We start from the raw sequence: 9,283 nt of genomic DNA on the forward strand, positions 1-9,283 counted from the left end.
TTGATTACTTTGTGTGTCAGTTTATTTACCCTTCATGTTACTTTCTGAAGCATTTTATCTCATCTTATCTGCTTATCTGTACTTGCTCTTTAAATTGCCACTTAGGTAGGTTGAGCAGCTTTGGTCATTCTTTATTTCTATTTTTCTAACTAAACATTTTCTAATGTACACCTGGCAGAAAGGTGCATTGGAAAAGAAAATCATGTTAAAGTACATTTTTAATTCTTGCACACCGTCAGCCCTCAGTGAACCTTTGTCAGGCATGAAATTCACAATATGAAACAATATCTTTATAGACCACAGACTGCATTCCTATCAGCCAGTGGCTCCCCTTTTGATTGGTTGTTTCAACTAGTGTGAAGGTGATGTTTCATATTGTGAAGTTGATGCCTGATGAAGGTCGATGTCTGAAACATTACACCTACTTTTTTGCCATTTCCTTATTCATTTTTTTTCTGTTTCGTTACACATTACACATACTTTGACCATAATTACAGCAGGGAGACACTGACACATCAGTCACACCTACAGGTGCTCTGACTAACAGGAAAAGTCCTGGGTTCTTCAGTGCTTTTTTATTCATTTCTGTAGACATTACAGCATTATAATTGAATGAAAACAGGCAGGTCAGGGAATTCAGAGGATATTCTTTGGTTTCCATTGTTTCATTCACACCAGAAGATTAGGTTGAATTTGTCAGTTTTTTTCTGTCATGTTTGTTCTGTCATTGGTTGTTTAAATCTGTGAGCAGTGCATAAGTCAAAGCCCCCTCTCATAGAGATTCATTGATTGGACATTCCTTTCAGTATTCATTGATCTTTTGGCAACCAATTCAAAACCAAATTCATTTTTGGAAGCAATTATCCTAATTTTTCTTTCATGTAAAATAATGGTATCTGCAGTTTCAGTAAGTAGCTCATTTATTGACTGTATATTAAAAAAAAAAAACGTATTTTAAAGATTAGTTTCTGTGTTGAAAATAAGTTTAACATTTATTTATTAACATTAAGTTAACAGTTGAAATTGAACTTTATGTTTTTCAAGTCCATCTTAATGTCCTTCCTCCCCTCCTTTCACAAGGAGGAGCCACTCAAAGTCAAACAGTTCAGTCTCTTGAAGCCACAAACCAGAAACCTGATGTTCAGCCTTCGCCCCGCTTTCCTCTATTGTGCAGCTACCACATCCTGGGGTCCTCCAGCAGCCAGGTCCCCAGCCCACCCTGTTACTGATTTCCACATAACACTACACCTGGTCTCCACTAGGGGACAGTCCAATGATAATCCCTCAGCTCAGGTTTGTGTTTGACCCAGTAAGATGAGACACTGTGAATCAATTTGTTTCAAGGATCACATCTGCATTGCTTATAAATGTCAGATATACAGCAATCCATATAAATTGTCATGCTTTGATATTCTGCTGCAGTTTGACACAATAACACAGTAATGACTGTATTTGTCGCCCGCTTAATGAAATATTTTGTGTTGCAACATTGCTCTTCTTAACTGTGTCAGCAGCTGTTTCTGGTAAATCTGGGTGTACCTTCTGTGATGCATCTTCACATCAGTTTTGTACCAGGGATGAAAACCATCATTTGACATTTTATGGCTTGTTTCCCCTGAATGAGAAGGAAATTCCTCTGCCTGGGAATGACGGGGAAATGAAAAGTCCATAGGTTGATTGATGTGGACCAAGAATGCACAGTCCAGCACGTGCTTTACAGTAATGTGAGCATGTGAAACAGTCTTTTCATAAGAACTTTGTTGAAGAGGATTATGAAAAATGTATTTAAAAAAATGTAGTCTTCAGTGAGAATTGAGCACAACCTTAAACCTATTAGTCCAGTGCTTTGCCAAGTGAGCTAACCAATGATACATGAATGTATATATAGATAGACACTTAATACATGTCTATTAGAATTTTTTTGTAAATGTGTCCTGAATTGATGAAGATATCTGTTGTGATGTGGAAAAGAATCTGTGATACAACAGAACAGCCTAAGGGGTGTACTGTATCCCATGCAACAGTCCTGTCTCTTTCTTTTCTTCTTACAATGACATGCTCTGTCAACAAATTACAGTACGAACAGTAAAAGCATAGCTGTGATTCCTGTCCTCTCTCCTGCAATGTATAACTTTGTACTGGTGAAAGTGATATATGCCATACAAAAAAGTGCAGCCTTGTGTATTTTCAATCATTGTCATCAAAATCTTAGCCAAAATGTACATCAGAAAATACTTACAGAGTACACTGTTATATTGACAAGATGGCTAAACATTTTGACTTGCTTGTTCATAAACAAGACACAAGGACTTGTCGTTCTGATGGCACTGACAAGTTTCCTAATGGCAAGAGAACAGATTCCTCTGTGATCCTATCTCAGCTGAAGTTACACATTGTTCCCTGTTTGTCATGTGAGTTAATAAGTAATTCCCTCGTATAGAGACACATTTGATTTACCAGAAGCAAGAGTGGGTCCTTTGCAATAAATGAAAAAAGACCTTGAAAAAAGACCTTGGTAGTGACATGAAAAGATCACGTCACATTTTACCAACAAAACAGAGAGATACATAAAGACAACCTGCACATTGTATTGATTGGAAAAATGTAGCTGTGTCTGAGCCACTTTATACAAATCTAATGTGATTTAACATATGTTGGGATTTGCACAATTATTTCAGCTAGTTTTCTGCAATGCGTGGCTGTTTTTCCTGACAACAAAATTCCTAGACTCCTATGGCTCCTGCATTACTAAACATATAGTATAGAATCGTTACTTTTTGCCACAAAAAAACAGACAAAAAACACGCATGATGCATGATGATAGAAACAGTGTGGTGTGAAGCATGAAGCCTTAACACCTCAGCAAACGCAAATGATGTTCCAAGAAGACACAAATTCTTCCATCACGTTTCTGCTTTTATAAATCCATGTTTCAGTAGCAGTGTTGGCCTTCACTTGTTTGCCCATTATCATGTGGAAGTAAACACTTTTTAAATCTCTAGATGGTCGGAGATAAACTCTCTGGATGACACTGGCAACAGATTGTGAAATTGAATGACTGCTATGGAGGAAATTAAAGAGGTCCACCATGAGTAAACAAGATAATTATAGTATTTGGAAATGATTGAGCAAGTGCTGTTTTGCAGGTGGAAATACATCCCTCGGCAACAGATTTAAGAATACTGTTTTGCAAGTACAGAGCGCTTCATATCAGTCTTCCCTGAATTTGACAGCAAGTTTTTAAAAACTATTTTCTAAAGATAACTGTAATGTAAAGTTTTTTTAATATTCTGCATTTTACTCTGAATTCAAATGCTGTATTCTTTAAAAGGGCTATATGTAGTATATAGTAGACGTCAGGATGTTTATGGCTTTAAATGGTCTTGAATCTAACTTATATTAATTAAAATAAATGATGTGTGACAAGCTGCAGATCTGTACCTGGAATATTTGAGGGGTTCATAGTCCTCTTAAACTTATGAAAATACTGGTCTTTATAAAAAAAGAGAACATTGGTATTGCACTGATATACAAAACCCATCTAAAGGAGGCAGAACACAACAGGGTGTCTGTCTTTGGACAAGTGTACTATCTGTCATTCACATCCAGACGTAGGGGTTGGCCATTCTGATAAAATTGGCCCTCCCATTTGAAATACTTTATTGTATTCAAGATAGACAGAGTCAATATGCTATAATTAAGGGATTTTTACACAGGCAAACTATCTTAATATTATCCAACGAAGGTTAAAATGAAGGGCAACTGGACTTGGTTGACCAAGTCCAGTTGCCCTTCATTTTAACCTTCGTTGGATAACTATGACCTGGATGACTGAGAATCTTCATAGATATCTTAATATTAAACATGTACTACCCTCCTGCTCACCCCTCAGACTTTTTTCCAGATTTTTTGGCAGTGGAGAAATTTCCACACTGCTGCTAAAGTGTATACTTTTTACTCAAATAGATTATTTCTTCCTACCTGGGACTTATTTGCATACAGTATTGTCTTGTCGGATAGAAAGTACACTCACCTAAAGGATTATTAGGAACACCTGTTCAATTTCTCATTAATGCAATTATCTAATCAACTAATCACATGGCAGTTGCTTCAATGCATTTAGGGGTGTGGTCCTGGTCAAGACAATCTCCTGAACTCCAAACTGAATGTCAGAATGGGAAAGAAAGGTGATTTAAGCAATTTTGAGCGTGGCATGGTTGTTGGTGCCAGACGGGCCGGTCTGAGTATTTCACAATCTGCTCAGTTACTGGGATTTTCACGCACAACCATTTCTAGGGTTTACAAAGAATGGTGTGAAAAGGGAAAAACATCGAGTATGCGGCAGTCCTGTGGGCGAAAATGCCTTGTTGATGCTAGAGGTCAGAGGAGAATGGGCCGACTGATTCAAGCTGATAGAAGAGCAACTTTGACTGAAATAACCACTCGTTACAACCGAGGTATGCAGCAAAGCATTTGTGAAGCCACAACATGCACAACCTTGAGGCGGATGGGCTACAACAGCAGAAGACCCCACCGGGTACCACTCATTTCCACTACAAATAGGAAAAAGAGGCTACAATTTGCAAGAGCTCACCAAAATTGGACAGTTGAAGACTGGAAAAATGTTGCCTGGTCTGATGAGTCTCGATTTCTGTTGAGACATTCAGATGGTAGAGTCAGAATTTGGCATAAACAGAATGAGAACATGGATCCATCATGCCTTGTTACCACTGTGCAGGCTGGTGGTGGTGTAATGGTGTGGGGGATGTTTTCTTGGCACACTTTGGGCCCCTTAGTGCCAATTGGGCATCGTTTAAATGCCACGGCCTACCTGAGCATTGTTTCTGACCATGTCCATCCCTTTATCGCCACCATGTACCCATCCTCTGATGGCTACTTCCAGCAGGATAATGCACCATGTCACAAAGCTCGAATCATTTCAAATTGGTTTCTTGAACATGACAATGAGTTCACTGTACTAAAATGGCCCCCACAGTCACCAGATCTCAACCCAATAGAGCATCTTTGGGATGTGGTGGAACGGGAGCTTCATGCCCTGGATGTGTATCCCACAAATCTCCATCAACTGCAAGATGCTATCGTATCAATATGGGCCAACATTTCTAAAGAATGCTTTCAGCACCTTGTTGAATCAATGCCACGTAGAATTAAGGCAGTTCTGAAGGCGAAAGGGGTCAAACACAGTATTAGTATGGTGTTCCTAATAATCCTTTAGGTGAGTGTATATTACAGTAATATCTGATCGTACTAGTGGAGTTAAAAGTAACTTAAAAGTACAGGCAACCAGCCTGTTATCCATTATCCATTAACTAACCTTTAACAGACATCCCTTAACTTTTACTGGAAACCTGTAAGGCTCATGCAATTCCAATCGCAGGGCTTATTATTTCATTTACTGCCACCAAGAAATGTTAAAAGCTGAGCAAGCAAAATCCTTTAGAGAATTGTTATTATATTAGAACCCCTTCACCTGAATAATTGAAAGAAGTTAATGCTCTTAGGTCAGCTATAGACTGTATTCTTACTGAAGATGCTGAGCAAAAATTGAGGTACACTAAACAGAGATTTTATGAGCATGGAGATATACCAGGGAAATACCTTACATATTTGGCTAAACAAAGAGCAGAATCACAATATATTGCAACTATTGTTGATTCAGAGGGCTTTATAAAAATGAGCATATAAATGATTCTTTTAAGACATTTTACAAGGAACTTTATTCTTAATGTCATTACGCTCTAAGCTGGTTTAAGTCCTATTTATCAGATTGATTTCAGTTTGTACATGTTAACGACGAGTCCTCCATGCACGCCAAAGTTAGTCGTGGAGTTCCTCAAGGATCTCTCCTCAGACCAATCCTCTTCACTTTATATATGCTTACCTTAGGCTATATTATCAGGAAATATTCCATAAACTTTCATTGTTATGCAGATGATACTCAGTTATATCTATCAATCAAGCCAGATGAAACTCATCAATTAGCTAAACTTTAAATGTGCCTTCTGGATGTTAAAACCTGGATGACCTGTAATTTTCTAATTTTAAACTCAGATAAAACTGAAGTTATTGTTCTGGGGCCTAAGCACCTCCGTGACGCATTATCTAAAGATATAGTTTCCCTTGATGGCATCGCTCTAGCCTCCATCACCACTGTGAGGAATCTTGGAGTTATCTTTGATCAGGACGTGACATGTCGTTTAAGTCTCACATTAAGCAAATTTCAGGGACTGCCTTTTTTCACCTACGTAATATTGCAAAAATCAGGAATATTCTGTCTAAAAATGATTCAGAATGCTGCAGCACGTGTTCTGACAGGAACCAGGAAGAGAGATCACATTTCTCCTGTCTTAGCTTCTCTGCATTGGCTTCCAGTAAAATCCAGAATAGAATTTAAAATCATTCTTCTTACCTACAAAGCTCTTAATGGTCAGGGACCATCTTATCTTAAAGAGCTCATAGTCCCTCACTACCCCACCAGAGCACTGTGCTCCCAGAATGCAGGGTTACTTGTGGTTCCTAGAGTTTCCAAAAGTAGACTAGGAGCCAGAGCGTTCAGCTATCAAGCTCCTCTCCTGTGGAACCAGGTTCCAGTTTGGGTTCAGGAGGCAGACACCATCTCCACATTTAAGAGTAGGCTTAAGACTTTCCTCTTTGATAAAGCTTATAGTTATAGCTGGCTTAGGTGAGTCCTGAACCATCCCTTAGTTATGCTGCTACAGGCCTAGACTGCCGGGGGATTTCCTATGATGCACTGAGCTCCTCTCTCCTCTACCTCTGTATGCAACCTCATCCCATTATTGCATGTTACTAACTTCTCCCCTTTCCCGTAGTCTTGTGCTTTCTCGTCCCTCTCCTCTCTCCTCCTATCACTTCCTGCAGGTGTTTCTGGCTCTGGAGCTGTGGAGTCTGGATCTGTGGCTGCGGGTCACCTGCTGCCCCCGTGTTCCTGCTCGACACCCTCTGCTGCAACAACTATTGTTACTAGTCCTATTGTTATTATTGTTATTATAATCATTAACATTACGATTTATATCATTAACACTACTATACATATCTATACCATTTTTCATTTAGTCATTTAGTCTATAGCAACATCACCTTTACTGTCTGTACCTCTGTGTGTATATTATGTAGGCTGCCTCCCTCCCCTCTCTCTCCTTCCATCCCTCTCAATTCAATTCAAATTAGCTTTATTGACATGAATGTAACAACAACATTGCCAAAGCATAATATATATAACATAAGAACAATCAGCCCCATACATTTCATTAAACAAGTAATTAAAGCGTAAAGTAATCAAAGTGTATGTGTGTTTGTGTTAAAAAAAAGAAAAAAGAAATATTAAAAATTAAAATAAAATAAATAAATAAAACAGAAAGTGTGTGTGTGTGAGTGTGTGTGTGTAAAAAAATAAAAATATAAAAATTAAAATAAAGAAAGAAAACAGTAAGCGTGTGTGTGTGTATGTGTATGTGTGTGTATGTTAAATATATATATATATATATATATATATATATATATATATATATATATTAAAAAAATTTAATTAAATAAATAAATAAAACGGTAAGTGTGTATGTGTTAAAAAAATGTAAAAATAAATAAATAAATAAATGAAACAGTAACGTGTGTGTATATATTAATAGACAAAAAAAGATTTTTAAACTATTAATTGATGAAAAAATAATTTAAAAAAAGAAAAAACAGAAATCAGTATCAAATGTAAAAACAAAACAATTACTAAAATATCAAATGATCAAAATAATAATAATTTGAAAATCTGTACAATTATTTGTTAGTCTAAGGTTCCACTGGTTGTCCTCACTTCATGGCATAAAGAGACTTCTTTTTATTGCATAGAAAGCTCTCCTTGCTTTGTCCCTCAGATCTTTCACAGCCATGTTCCTGTGTATGTAAAGTTGAGGCCAAGGTAATTAGTTTTTTGTGTGTTGTAATTTAGTGGTGTCTAAATAGAAATTGTGTGTAACCTGATTTCTGTATTGTTTCTGAAAGATCATTATCTTAGTCTTTGCTGTGTTTACTGTCAGGGCCCAGGTCTGACAGAATCTCTGCAGGAGATTAAGGTGCTGCTGCAAACCTTCTTTAGTAGGTGAGAGCAATACTAAGTCATCTGCATACAGCAGACCTTTGATCTCTGTGTCGTTCCGGAGGAGGCCAGGTGCCGTGGAACTTTCTAATTGGTTTTCTAATTCATTGATATATAGGTTGAAGAGAATTGGACTGAGATTGCATCCCTGCCTCACTCCCCGGCCCTGGGAGAAGAACGCTGTTTGTTTGTTTCCAATCTTTATGGCACATTCACTTTTTGTATACATGTTCTTAATCAAATCATATGTTTTTCCTCCAATGCCACTTTCAAGTAGCCTATAGAAGAGGTCCTCATGCCAGATGGAATAAAAGGCTTTTTGGAAGTCAACAAAACAGGCATATATCTTTCTTTTCTTAATGTTTAATTCTTGATCAATTAGAGTCTGGAGGGTAAATATATGGTCTGTTGTGCGGCAATTTGGCAAAAAAAAATTTATGCAGAATATTGTGGTTAACAACAAAGTTGACAAGTCGTCTATTATATATATACACATATTCCTCTGTAGTTATTTGGGTCATATTTATCTCCGGATTTATGAATTGGGGTTATTAAACCTTTGTTCCAGATGTCTGGAAAAGTTCTAGTTGCTAGAATAGTATTGAATAGTTTTAGTATAGCCAATCTGATTTTATGGTCTGAGTATTTGATCATTTCGTTGAGGATTCCATCAATACCGCAAGCCTTTTTTCCTTTCAGGGACTGGATGACTTCTGTTAATTCTTGTTCTGTTACAGGGTAATCTAGAGGGTTTTGGTTGTTTTTTATCACCGCCTCCAGAGTTTTCCATTTGTGAATATCTTGTACTGATCATCATTTTTTGTAACATTATTGTATAATTCACTAAAGTGATTAATCCAAGTATTTCCATCTTGGATTGCCAATTCATCCTGCTGGGTTTTATTTAGGTTGTTCCATTTCTCCCAGAACTGGTTGGACTCTAAGGATTCCTCAATTTCACAGAGCTGGTTCTTGCTGTGTTGTTCTTTCTTAGTTTTTAGGGTGTACTTGTATTGTTTCAGAGTGGCCTCATATTGACAGCGGTGGTCTGTGGTCTGAGAGGGGTGTGAGGGGGCTGACTGTGAAAGCTCTGAGAGACGTTGGATCTAGATCTGTAATGAAATAGTCTACCTTACTATTGCCAAGAGCTGAGCT

The sequence above is a fragment of the Micropterus salmoides genome, unplaced genomic scaffold (assembly GCF_014851395.1).
Source record: "Micropterus salmoides isolate LMB-PRFRI ecotype aquatic unplaced genomic scaffold, ASM1485139v1 Ms_hic_scaffold_12, whole genome shotgun sequence".
In the NCBI taxonomy this organism is placed as follows: Eukaryota; Metazoa; Chordata; class Actinopteri; order Centrarchiformes; family Centrarchidae; genus Micropterus; species Micropterus salmoides.